The 12,410-nt window shown below is 34.6% G+C and overlaps 1 protein-coding gene across 3 annotated transcripts in view; it reads right to left on the reverse strand.

Moving 5' to 3' along the window:
- Positions 1–1,438: 1,438 nt before the first annotated feature.
- LOC149580161 (protein-tyrosine-phosphatase MKP1-like) overlaps positions 1,439–12,410 on the reverse strand; it is a 43,255-nt gene continuing 32,283 nt past the window's right edge. For 2 of the 3 annotated variants that reach the window (XR_016353381.1, XR_016353374.1), the window contains exon 6: positions 5,137–5,379. The gene's annotated coding sequence lies outside the window, so the exon portion shown is untranslated. Of the gene's footprint in view, positions 2,275–5,136; positions 5,380–12,410 lie in introns of those variants that run through there. The other variant, XR_016353375.1, reaches the window with a different exon arrangement.

The raw sequence follows: 12,410 nt of genomic DNA on the forward strand, positions 1-12,410 counted from the left end.
TGATCAAGGGTTTTCCTTGAGAACAAAAATTGGTAGGTTATGGTGTATGGTTTCTTATTATTATGCATTGTTATTCTAATTGTTGGTAATCAAGTTTATAAGTTTGGAGTTAATTATATTTATTCACAACAAATTAACACCCCTTCCCCACTAGGTTGTGTGGTGAAGTATTTACTTCTTAACATCAACTTAATTTTTTTACTATCTAGTGATACTAGAGTACCTAAAGCCAAAATTTATTTCATTGGATCAAATATATACCAAAATCCTTTGGAAAAAAACCTTCATCATCTCAGAATTAGCAAATTTGCATGTAGACAAACAACATATGCACGTGGTGCATTTGAAGTGGTAAGATATGCTTGAGGTGTGGTATTTACTTCTTAACATCAAATTTAGTGTTTTAGTATTTAGTGATACTAGAGAGCCTAAAGCCAAAGATTTATTTCATTAGATCCAAGATATAACAAAAACCTTAGAAGAAAACCTTTGAAATCTCAAAATTAGCAAATTTGCATGCAGACAAACATCATATACATGGTGCATTTCAAGTGTCAAGATATGCTTGATTAAAGGTTGTAGCCATATTTATATATCCATGTCAATTCTCATTTGGTTCCATTTTGAGATTATATATTAAATTCAATTATATTGCAACATGTGATGCTTTTGTGCAAAATGTAGCTTTGTCACTAATCTATATTTAATGATCACCTAGACACATTACAATGCATCCAATATTGTACCAATTGCTACACAATGTTCTCATTTACTAGTCTATAATTCCACATCAGTCCTCAATTATGAGATGTGAAATTCCTTGTTCAAATATTTTGATAACATATGAGAGCAACTAGGCACATTACAACCGGCCTAAATTTTGTACCCTTGAATATTGAATTGTCCAACACAAATTTCTCTTATGAATTGTTGAAATTTAAAACATATATGTGCAAGACATTCAAGTGTTTAATTTTCCTTTAAATATCAATTCATATTTTAGAATAATTAAAAATTAAATGCATTGCAAAAATAGTTATTCAAGAAATATTTTACTTAAGAATGTTTAAAGAAAAAGAAGAATACACACACACACACACACATACGTCAAATTATGTTGTCTTCAATTATTTTTTCAATTAAGAGAACTTAATCCACGAGACTCAAAAACTTCCACAAGATATTTGGTAGCACTCCATACCCTTATGCACAAGCAAGATCCAAGTTAATCAAGTTGCAAGAGTGTGTAATCATCCCAAGGATGTGCAATCATCCCAACTAGATCCACTAGTTATATAGAAAATCTGTACAAAAGAGTATATCTACAACATGCAAGGTTTGCCTATAATGCAAACTTGGTTTGCAAAACAATCAAATTGATATCCAGGGCATGCAACACATAAGACATTTTCAAGACAAAGACAAGGGGATCAATACATTACTAAGAAAAATCATCTTTTTTTTATCAATAATTTTTAATATTTTGTTGATAAAGCATTTCTTACATATTTCATAAAAAAGCCATTGGTTGATAGATAGACCTTATTCCCTCCTACAACCTTACCACCCAAACTATCACAAAAACAAAATGACACTCTACTCAACTAGCGTGAATGCGCTTGCATTTTAGGCCCCCTTTACATATCACCATGAATACAAAGATTACATAGTTCAAAAAAATACATTCAATACCAAAAAGTACCCAAACATTGAAAATTGCAAACTTGAACTATCACCATTCCTGGTCATCGTTTGAACCAATGGATCACCTCCTCTTGCATGAAGTTGGGAATAGCTTACCCACCTTAGCCTCCAGTTGAATAGGACCTCCACCATGTGCACAAGCTCCATCGTGCCGTGAAAGCAGAGAAATGTCCACAACAACAACAATAGGTGTCATGGAATTGATTGGAGTTTGTTTCCTCCTCATACGCTCTTATTTCAAATTCTTGTTGGCCCTTTCCATCCTCTGTAAAAACTCAAGTAGCTCCCTCCAACCCCCCTTCTAAGCTAGCACTAGTTGCACTTCCCTTGGACATGCAGAAGGCCACACAACAAGAGGCTGCAATCAAGTACTTCCTCCACCAATTCCTCACACCCATGTGACTTCCACACACCTCCACCCTATCCACAATTACATCTAGACCTCCAACCCATTTTGACGCCAAACACATATGTGCCACCCTCCTCACTTCATTTCTATACGTGCCTCCCATTAATGCAAGTGCAAGAAAGAGTGAGGAAACATCCAAAATTGATCTCAGTCTACTTATTCTGTAAAAATTACCAGCTAAAGATTTTCAAGAATGCGCTCCAAAAATCCTCATGGTCTAGAGAGAAAACATTCTCCAATCTTTTAACTGTCATCGAACCTACAAAACTTGGGATTTTCCCATCCATAGATAGACAGAAGTTTGCCTCCATCATAGATATACCAAAGTCTCCAAATCACTCACTTGTATGATTGAACTAGTTTAGCCAACTCTTTTTTCTAAATGACAATATATACATATTTGAAAACATAACATTAAAATTATGTCACTTTATTTCTAATGATGTTATAAGTGTTGAATTATTAAAAGGCTGATTGTACATTTACTCAAAAATTGTTTAATTAGCCAAAAGAAAATCTTTTTTCTTTTTGAATTACTTGCAATGGAACTCAAAACGATTTTGAAATGGAATAATCTAGATCTTAAATCCATTTAATAATCAATGAGAGAACTAGTTTACCAAGCCATTTTAACCAAAATAACATTATATAATAATTTTGAAGAAAAAATATTGATATCATCAATGAAAATTTATGTCAAACATTTAAATACAGAATTTTTATTTGTTTACTATTAACAATGAATGTGCGCACCCTCTAAGGAATGAGCGCCCAATATTATATTAGAAACAACCAAATTAGGAAAATATACTATCAACTAAATTATTATTGTAGTTTGGATTTAGTGTAACTTTTGATTTGTTTAATATTGTTCAAACTTATGTAGTCCTTGTGGAGTGATGATAAAATGTTGTACTTCTGTAGTCATTGTTCTTTTTCATAGTTCTCATTGTTCTTTTTCATAGTTCTCGTGGCTGGATTTGTCCATGAATCACTCATCGACATACTTAAATAGCTTTTATTTTGTTTTTTAATTCTTTTAATTACTTTGTCCAATATATTGAAAATACTCGATCAATTCATAGTCATTGTGACTAAATGGAACAATTAATTAATATTGTACATATTCATTATTTAAATAAAAATATAAATGGGTTGTACTCTGATTTTTGTCGTCAATTAAAAAATTAAAAAATAGATTAATCCTGTGGGCTGGATTTCCGTTTGCCATTTGAAGTAGCGCCCACAGAATCAACATTTAAAGTATTCTTATTTCCATCGAATCAAATAATAATACTTGGTAGCATGCAAATCAGTAGAAACAAGAAAGGGTTTTCACCATGAATGCAGTGTTATCTTGCATGGGCATTGCTTTATCTCTAAACTGGTGAACTACTCCAAACTGAAAAAGGAAAGGGCTCGAGTTCTACCACATCAAGTTTTCCTGAAGATGTTGAGGAGTGTGATGACTGAAAACAATGTACTTAGGTTCTACCACATTATTAGAAACAAGATACGACCGTGCATGTTTACAAATCAGCCGGCCTTATCAACAGTTCGAACTGCCGTTTCATTTGGTTATACAAGCAGAGGTCGGTATCACCGAGTTAACGTAAGGTATGTGCTATTTCACTTTTTACTTGACTTGGATTGTGAGATTGAGGTGTGTTTATTATTATAATGATGTTTTATTCAACGCGATTTTAAAATAAGATTAATGGTTTTAAGAGGGTTGATATTCAATATGCTTAATTTTCCATGTATCATTGTTGTTTTTCTGAACATTTAAGATGATAGAATGTATGGAGTAATTCATGACAATATGTAGATGCTCCGTAATAGTATCTCACAGGAGCAGAGGTATTATGACGGGCATTCCTCAAAAGTAGATGATATGAGGCTTTCGGAGCTAAAGCTAGATTTTTGGTATTGTGGGAAATATCTTAGCATGTGGTCTTTAATTTTTAGGGCAATAATTTTATCCATTTTTAAAGGCGCAATATATTCTTTTTGGATTCAACCCCTCTGCAGTTATGGCATAAAAACATTTAGAGTTGATAGAGACATAAATAGTGAATAGGGGTGTCAACTCATGGCCAATAACGAGTAGGTACAATGGTCTTATATTAACTTTTTTAGATTTTAATCAGTGGAGATTAGATTAGAATTGTTTCTTTCCTTTCTTTTGGGATTTCACATTTTTTTTTCAAGCAAATAGAAACTTCACACATGTTACCTCAGTGTTCATTACATAGATTCTAAAAAAAAAAAAAGTATGCTACATGCTTTAGTGGGAATTATCTCTAAAATATCTAGTATTTTAGCTAATTACTCGAACATGGGAGAACTATTTCAGTATTTGATCAATTCCCGGAATTTTGCAATGTAAAAGACAACCCAATCGCCCGCGTATTTTCTGTGGTTAGCAGGATAGTTAGTTGATTTAATGACGAGCAGGCCTTAGCATTTAAAGTAGTGTCCACAAAATCATTGGCATTGAGTATTTACACATTTTTTCTTTCCATTAAACGGTAATCCTTGGTAGCATACAAATTTAGAGAAACAAAAAATGCTTCCGCTATGCTTGTATTTCAAAGCTATCAAAAGAAGCTGTATTTGCTGTATTTAAAGGTGTGCCTGAACCCTTCTAAATTATCGGGAAAAAAATGGTTACATAGATTCAAATCCAATGTATATTTGGCATTAGCAAGTTAAGATGGTTTTTGGGAGAGTAATAGGTAGAAATGTTTCGCATATGTGAGCAATATGGAGTGTTAGAGATATAAGGAAACTGTTATAATCACTTACCTACCTACCTGTCGTCAATGGCTATAAAGGCTAGCTTTGCCCTTGCAATGATTTTAGTTACAGATAAAATCAAGGAATTATAGCGTTATATGACCTACCAGTGAACAAATAGTTTAAGTGCCTGCTATGACAGTTCCGGCAATTTTACTACCAAGTTCTTGCGTATAAGGTACTGAAAGCTACAGCCATAATTTCAAATCTCGTTTCTGTCCATATAACAATCCAAATTCCAAACTGTGTATAAAATCTGTAAGTCATATTCAGTACAAGATGATGAATATAAAAACTTCACCTCAACCAAATCACGAGTTTTTGAATTATATTACAGTTCAGTAATTCTCTCCCTGAATTTTCTGTTGTCTCAGGTAGTTCCGTACACACTTCTGAATGCTACCATCTAGTTACAACATATATTAATTCTGCAATTAACATATCATCCAACAGATAGCTCCTGGGATCTAGATAAATTATTGCAAGTGTCAATACAAAATTCCTTTTGACTGTGAATTTGCAAACAAAATTTAGAAAACTATCTGCAGTCGCAACCCATCCTCAGATGGAATAAACAACATGCTTTGCAACGGGTTCATGAATAAAGCAGTTTGTCAGCTCAATTTAATTGGCAAAGCAAAATCAAATTCAAAGCTTTCCACTTACAGTCGTAAACTGAATAACAAATAGAAAATATGTTACAATCCATTTACTTCAAATAACTTTAAGTGTGAATCATTAGTTAAGATTAGCAGTACCCAGTCTTCATGGTTTGCATGTTGAGCAAACGATTGTCATTGATGTCAAAAGTAGTGGTTTATATTGTCATTGAAGTCAGAGGTGCTGGTTAGTGTTGTCATGCATGTCAAGGCATTCAGGAGATTGCAAAAACCTGTCACCATATATCAAAGCATCTGAGTTCCACAAAGACGAGTCATGTATGTTTAATATTCTCTTAATGTTATCATTATGCCCCCATATTAGCTGCTCCTAAGTGTTTATCATGTGTTGTTGTCTAAATGGATCTGCGGTATGTTTGTAAGGGCTACCATTCAGAAACAGCATGTGCACTCAGATGCACTGACATGGTGTTTAGCTCCACATTATACCACGGTTGAGAGTTATGGCTTGCAGTTTGGAAGTAAAGCAGAGCTGCATACGAAGTATTGTCTCCCACAGTTTCAGAGGCAGAATATCAACAGACAAAAAGAAGTGACAAAGAGTTCACTGTGCTAGTTGGCTGACTGTGTTGATGTTCTGCACTGATGTCGGGTAACGCGTTTGTGGCCTTGCGGATATTGCAATTATATTCTAGGACATGTGGATGTAATAATAATTGTAATGCACATATAATGTTGATCCAGGTTTATTCCTAGGGAGACTGTCAAGTTGAGGTGCGAGCATGTGGATGATGCTAAATGAGTAGCACGATCAGTATGTGCAGTTTCATCTAAAGACCATATGCACAACTGTTTTGAAGTTGATTAGATCAGGAAGAAGCTAAGTATCCGGCATTGAAGGTCCGCGTTAAATATCTCTTATATTTTTTATGAAATTAGTGTTACACATGCTGAGTTGACGCTCAGAACTTGGATTAGGGGATTGGTGCTCCTGTAGGTTAGTGCCTGCATATGCAATTCATTATTGGTGTCTCCAGTGGCTGGTGCTTACTTCATATTGTAAGTTCTTCATTATATCTTTCTAAGGCTCGACTTGGGCAGTAGATTGAAGAAGATGTTCTCACTGTGGTTTTTCCCTTTTGGGTCTCCACATAAATCTGGTGTTCAATTGCATGAACGCATATTGTTCGATTAGTTGGTTCATAATATAGGAAAGACTAGAGATGCTACTAATGATTTGGGTTTGAGATTGGATGTGAGCTTGGAAAAGTTAGTAGCGGGAATTGATGTTTAGGCAACTCGAAATTGGTGAATATTGACTCAAACCCCCCTCCCCCACCCTCTCAGTATAGCTGTATGCTCAACACAACCACCTAAGAGAAGCAAACGAATTGGATCATAAGGACTGATCAAGAATAATACTACACAGACAATGTTTATGAAACAATTTGATATCTTTTAACTTGAAAGCAGAATAGATTGTGAAAAGCAAAGGTTGCACTGATAACAAACAAGACTATTAAGTGAATAGGTAAATAAACACATCTAGTACAAGTGATCATTGTGAACTACTTTTTTATATAACTTAGATAATGTGCTAATCACTGGGACCCTGTGAAAACTGATGCTCTGCCTGGATGACAGAAGTGAAACATGCTTCAATTGATACCATCATTCTAGAGCTGTGGGACACTGCTAATTTATAGATCAATCATATTTGTCTAATACTTGATTCTGTTGCCTTCATGATAATTGTGGGTTGCACTAGAAGCTGTGAAGACTACTTAGCTGATAGCGCAAATAAAGTTGTTCATCCGAACCATTATGTGGTAGCATTGAAAGGGTCACAGAATCATGGGAAATAAAACAACTAGATTCGAACAAGATTTGGAAATTCAACTTAACAAATGTATGATACACTGACTTCGCTCAACGCAGATAAGATATCTTAAACTTGAAAAGTATGGGATAGCATCATAGCAACGAAAGCAGGATTGAACTCTACAAAAGGTCTTGCAATGCAGTCTAAAATGAAAGCTGGAGCAATGAATGTATGGTTCTTGAGATTCCCAACAAAAGGAAAACAGTAGCTTATCTAAGTACTGGAAAGATAGTTAACATACAAATGTGATCACATCTACCGAATTTAATATTTACCCTTAGTGATAGCAAAGTTGTAACTATCAACAGGAACTGGTGGAGTGTAATAGACTAATAGTCAAGACTGTAGATGCATAGATAGAGATTGCTAAGCCCTGAGAATACAATACTATCATAGAACTATCTTACCATGCTCTGCAATATTGACCCCATACGATTTCTGGTCTCAATTTGGGTTTGTATGAATCTAGATCTTATTTGTCATTTCTTTATGTATTACTTCTGAAAGAGTAAGCCATCTAATCTTTGCAGCAGGTTTCCTTGAACCACTGTACATTTATTTTGAGATTTGCAGAGCACAGCATTACAAAATCATGAGTGTTTCCACTTTCTCATCTTGTGTTTACTCCGCGTTTTACTATAAATTAATGCCAATATGTTTCATTTTGAATTAAAAAGTTACTGTAATGTGCTTTTACATCCTTCTGATAGTAATTTTTGCTTTTCTCATAAATCAATTTAGGGAGGATGACCAGTCAGGAAGAGAGCCAACAGGCTATAATGGATAAATCCTTTCTATGCTTTAAGTGTTGATTCAATAATAAAAAGGATGTTGGATGTGGAAGTTATATGATTTTTTTACATTCTCTATATTTTTGTAAACTGTGAAAATGCGAGCCTGCGGGTCACTTATAGTTAGATTGACTATTGAATATTACAGTTTATACACGCACAAGCGCACACACCAATAACCATCACTTTACCAGGACTGGCGACTTAGGCATAGAATTTACTGTGAGGGTCTCTAGAGAGTACAAGTACTGAAAGGATATGGAAGTCAAATCTAATTTTACAAACTATAAAATAATCAGAGCTATGCAGAATGTTGCACCACTAATTCCAAGAAATAATTTGGAGGATACCTGTTCCTAACAAGAGAAATACAAAATGTATGTAATTGAATACATTGTAAAAATAGGATTTCCTTAAAAAGTGTCGTATGTGTTGTGCTGTAAACACACCTCATTGCAAATTGGTACCCCCACTTTATTCTACTTTCTAGGTTAGTGTTGCCTTTAGTTGTCCTTAGTATGGCAACATTTTTCGAGTTTCTTAGTCTCCTGGCTCTTGAGAATGGGAGAGTAAAATCAAGAGTTCATAGGTTGAGGTTTGGAATGGTGAATTCTCCGAGGACTGAATCCCAATCATAAAATCCGGGTTTGACTCAACTCTAGGTCAAATTTCCCCTTCAATTCTTGAGGTAGGATAAAAAGATAAAAGATCCATGACACCTCAAAGTCCCTATAAAAATAAGGAATTTCAAATTGTCCTTAGTGGGACAAGGAACTTCAAAGTAAGAAACGAAAAATCCTTAGTTGGAGAAGTAAAGTCCACAATTAAGTTATAGAATCCTCATCAAAGGGAATATCTACGTTACCAGTACTTCCCCTTTTGCCTTCATATACAGGTACGGTACGTATCGGAATCAAATACGTCTGAAATACGCTGTGGAATCGAACAGGGTTCGATTTCTACTTTTTTTGCAATGAATCCAAATGTTTTTGGATGATGCGGCGATTTGAATGTTAACATGGCAATTTGACTAAGATATTTAGGGTCGGCATCTGATTTTTCTTTGTTTTTAACTCGATTTGAAGGGTAACGTGGCAGTTTGACCACAATATTTCAGGTCGGCATTTGGTTAATCTTTGTTTTTAACTCGTTTGTACCGTAGTAAAAACCCTAACGCGAATTGACAACAACCGCGGCGCAGAACGAAAAGAAACTGCAACAGACTGCAATAAAAAATTGCCGGCAGCAGCAACTGGGACGACGACGGGAGAGGACTGGCAGCAGCAGCAACTGGGATGACGGAAGCTCGTGAGCAGGGGGAGTCGACTGGCGCCAAAGCTCTGCCTTCAGGCTGAAGGTATGTTTATTTTTATCTTTTTTCAATTTATTTAAGGTTATAAACTTTTAAACAAAGTTTTAAGTATAGTTTATTTTATATTAACATATGTATGTTTTAAACTTTTATCATTATGTTATAAACTTCTAAACAAAATTAAAATAAACATAAACATATGAAACAATAATATATTAATATTATAAACTATTAATATATTATTGTTTCATATGTTTATGTTTATTTTAATTTTTTAAAAATTTATTTGAAGTTATAAACTTTTAAAGTTTTAAATACTATATATAGTTTATAACTTTAATATATTATTGATATAGAAGGTTTTCCAAGATTTTTTAAAATTTTATATATTATATTATATAATGTCTAGAGTATTAAATAATAAATGTTAATAATGTATTTTTTATTTTATTATTTAATGTTTATTAATTTAATATTTATATAATAAATTATAATATTTGTTATAATGTTAAATTGTTAATATATATTTATTATTTTGTTTTTTAATGTTCAAATAGAAATTGAATTTGTTTATTTTTATATTTAATATTGTATTTACTATTATTTAATTATTTAATAACATTTTTTATTTTTAACTTGTTGGTTCTTGTAGACAGGATAATGTTAGCTTCTTCTACTGCTCGACCCAAATTCAAGACCGATCCCAATTCACCATTATGGAAATATGTCATGATAAAAGCCAAGTAAAAGGAGGTGGAACATTTGTTTGGGAATGCAATTTATGCCATGTGGAGAAAACTAGCTCCTATAGCCGTGTGAAAGCCCATTTATGTGCCATTCCTCAAATGGGTATCAAAGCATGTGAAGGATCGGATACAAAAGGATTGTCGCCTCAACAAATAACAAGATTCATTTGAGAGCAAGAGAAAGCAGAGGCAAGAGTGGGACATGCCACAAACCATCCATTGTTGAAACGAAAAGGAAGTAGTGCAAGGCCCCCACCTTCTCCATCTCATAGTGACTTTCCTGATATCATAGTAGAGAACCACCCGTTCTTGAACATAATTGAAGAAGAACCTATTGCTGAGAAGAGAAATAAGGGACCATTGGAGAAAGCATTCAACAATGATGCTAGGGAGATTGCAGATGAAGCTGTTGGAAGATGTATCTATGCAAACGGTTTGGCATTCAATGTTGTACGCTCACCATATTGGCAGGATATGTTGAGAAAAGCAAATGAGGCTCCGCAAGGGTGGATAGGGCCAGGTTATGAGAAAGTACGCACCACCTTACTAGCAAGTGAGGTCAAAAACATAAACAATGCATTGGCTCCCATTAGAAATTCATGGAAACAAACAGGGGTATCAATTATTTTTGATGGGTGGAAGGATACCAAAAATCGACCATTGATAAATGTGATTGCAGTGTGCCCCAAAGGGGCAATGTTTCTAAAGGCTGTGGATTGTGAGGGAGAGGTGAAGGATGCACAATTTATTGCTGATATCCTTATACAATGCATTGAAGATGTGGGTCCTGAAAATGTTGTCCAAGTTGTTACAGACAATGCAAAGAACTGTCGAGCTGCAGGCTTGTTGATTGAGAGACGTTTTTAACACATCTATTGGACACCTTGTGCTGTCCGCTCTCTCAACCTAATGCTACAAAAGTTGGGTAAGAAAATAGATTGGATCAAACAAGTCTATGCTGAGGCTGAAGAGATTCAGATGTTCATCACAAACCATAACATGTCACAAGCCATTTTTAGATCATTTTCAGAGTTGGAATTGCTGAAGGTAATCGAAACACTTCAAATTTTCAATTCTACATTTTACTACTAATATGAATTTACTTTTTAAATGTGATAATGATTTCTTCGTATTTTAATTTTGATTTTTAATTCTTGAATAGGTTGCTGAGACTCGATTTGCATCCAACACAATTGTCTTGAGGTGACTTGTGTTGGTGCGAGAGGCACTTGCTGGCATGGTTATTGGTCAAAGTTGGACTCAATGGAGGCAATCCAATACGGAAAGGGCAACAAATGTAAAGAAAATGATCCTAGAAGACACGTAGTGAGAAAGAGTGGAATATCTTCTTAGTTTCACCGAGCCCATCATGAGCATGATCCGTTTTGCTGACATGGATCACCCATGTTTGGGAATGGCATACGATGGCATTGACTCAATGATTGAGTTAATAAGAGACGTCATCAATAAAAAAGAGAAAGATCCTGAAAAAACTTTTGAGTTAATAAGAGACGTCATCAATAAAAAAGAGAAAGATCCTGAAAAAAACTTTCTTCAAAGAAGTTAAGTCAATTTGTGTTGAACGGTGGAACAAAATGACCACCCCATTACATCTTCTTGCATTTGCATTGACTCCAAAATTTTATAGTGATGAAATTCTTTCTCAGCCAACAAGGGTACCACCATACACAGATGGAGAAGTAAGTGATGGATGTAGGACAGCACTTAGTAGACTCTTTCGTGATCATGCAATGGAGGATTTAGTTACAACTAAGTTTGTTGATTTTGTATCCTCTAACGGTCAAAGTGTTGCTGCTATCCGTGACAAGTACAGAAAGGAAGCTCATGCTTGGTGATACCTTAATGGCCATACAGCACCGCACCTTCAAACTCTTGCAATAAAACTTCTATCACAGGTATGTTTCTTAATTTTTGTTCCACTTCTCTAACGTTGTTAGTCTGTTAATGTCAGAAGTAAAGTTATTTTTATAGTTGCAACTCTCTAACATTGTGACAAATGTTCAATAGGTTGCTAGTTCTTCTTCAACTGAGAGAAATTGGAGTACATACTCCTTTATTCACTCAGTGAAACGCAATCGATTGGCAGCAAGTAAGGCAGAAGAATTGGTTTATGTGCATTCCAACTT

Source organism: Cupressus sempervirens, chromosome 1 (genome assembly GCF_028749045.1).
Source record: "Cupressus sempervirens isolate cs-2001-9-10 chromosome 1, ASM2874904v1, whole genome shotgun sequence".
NCBI lineage: Eukaryota > Viridiplantae > Streptophyta > Pinopsida > Cupressales > Cupressaceae > Cupressus > Cupressus sempervirens.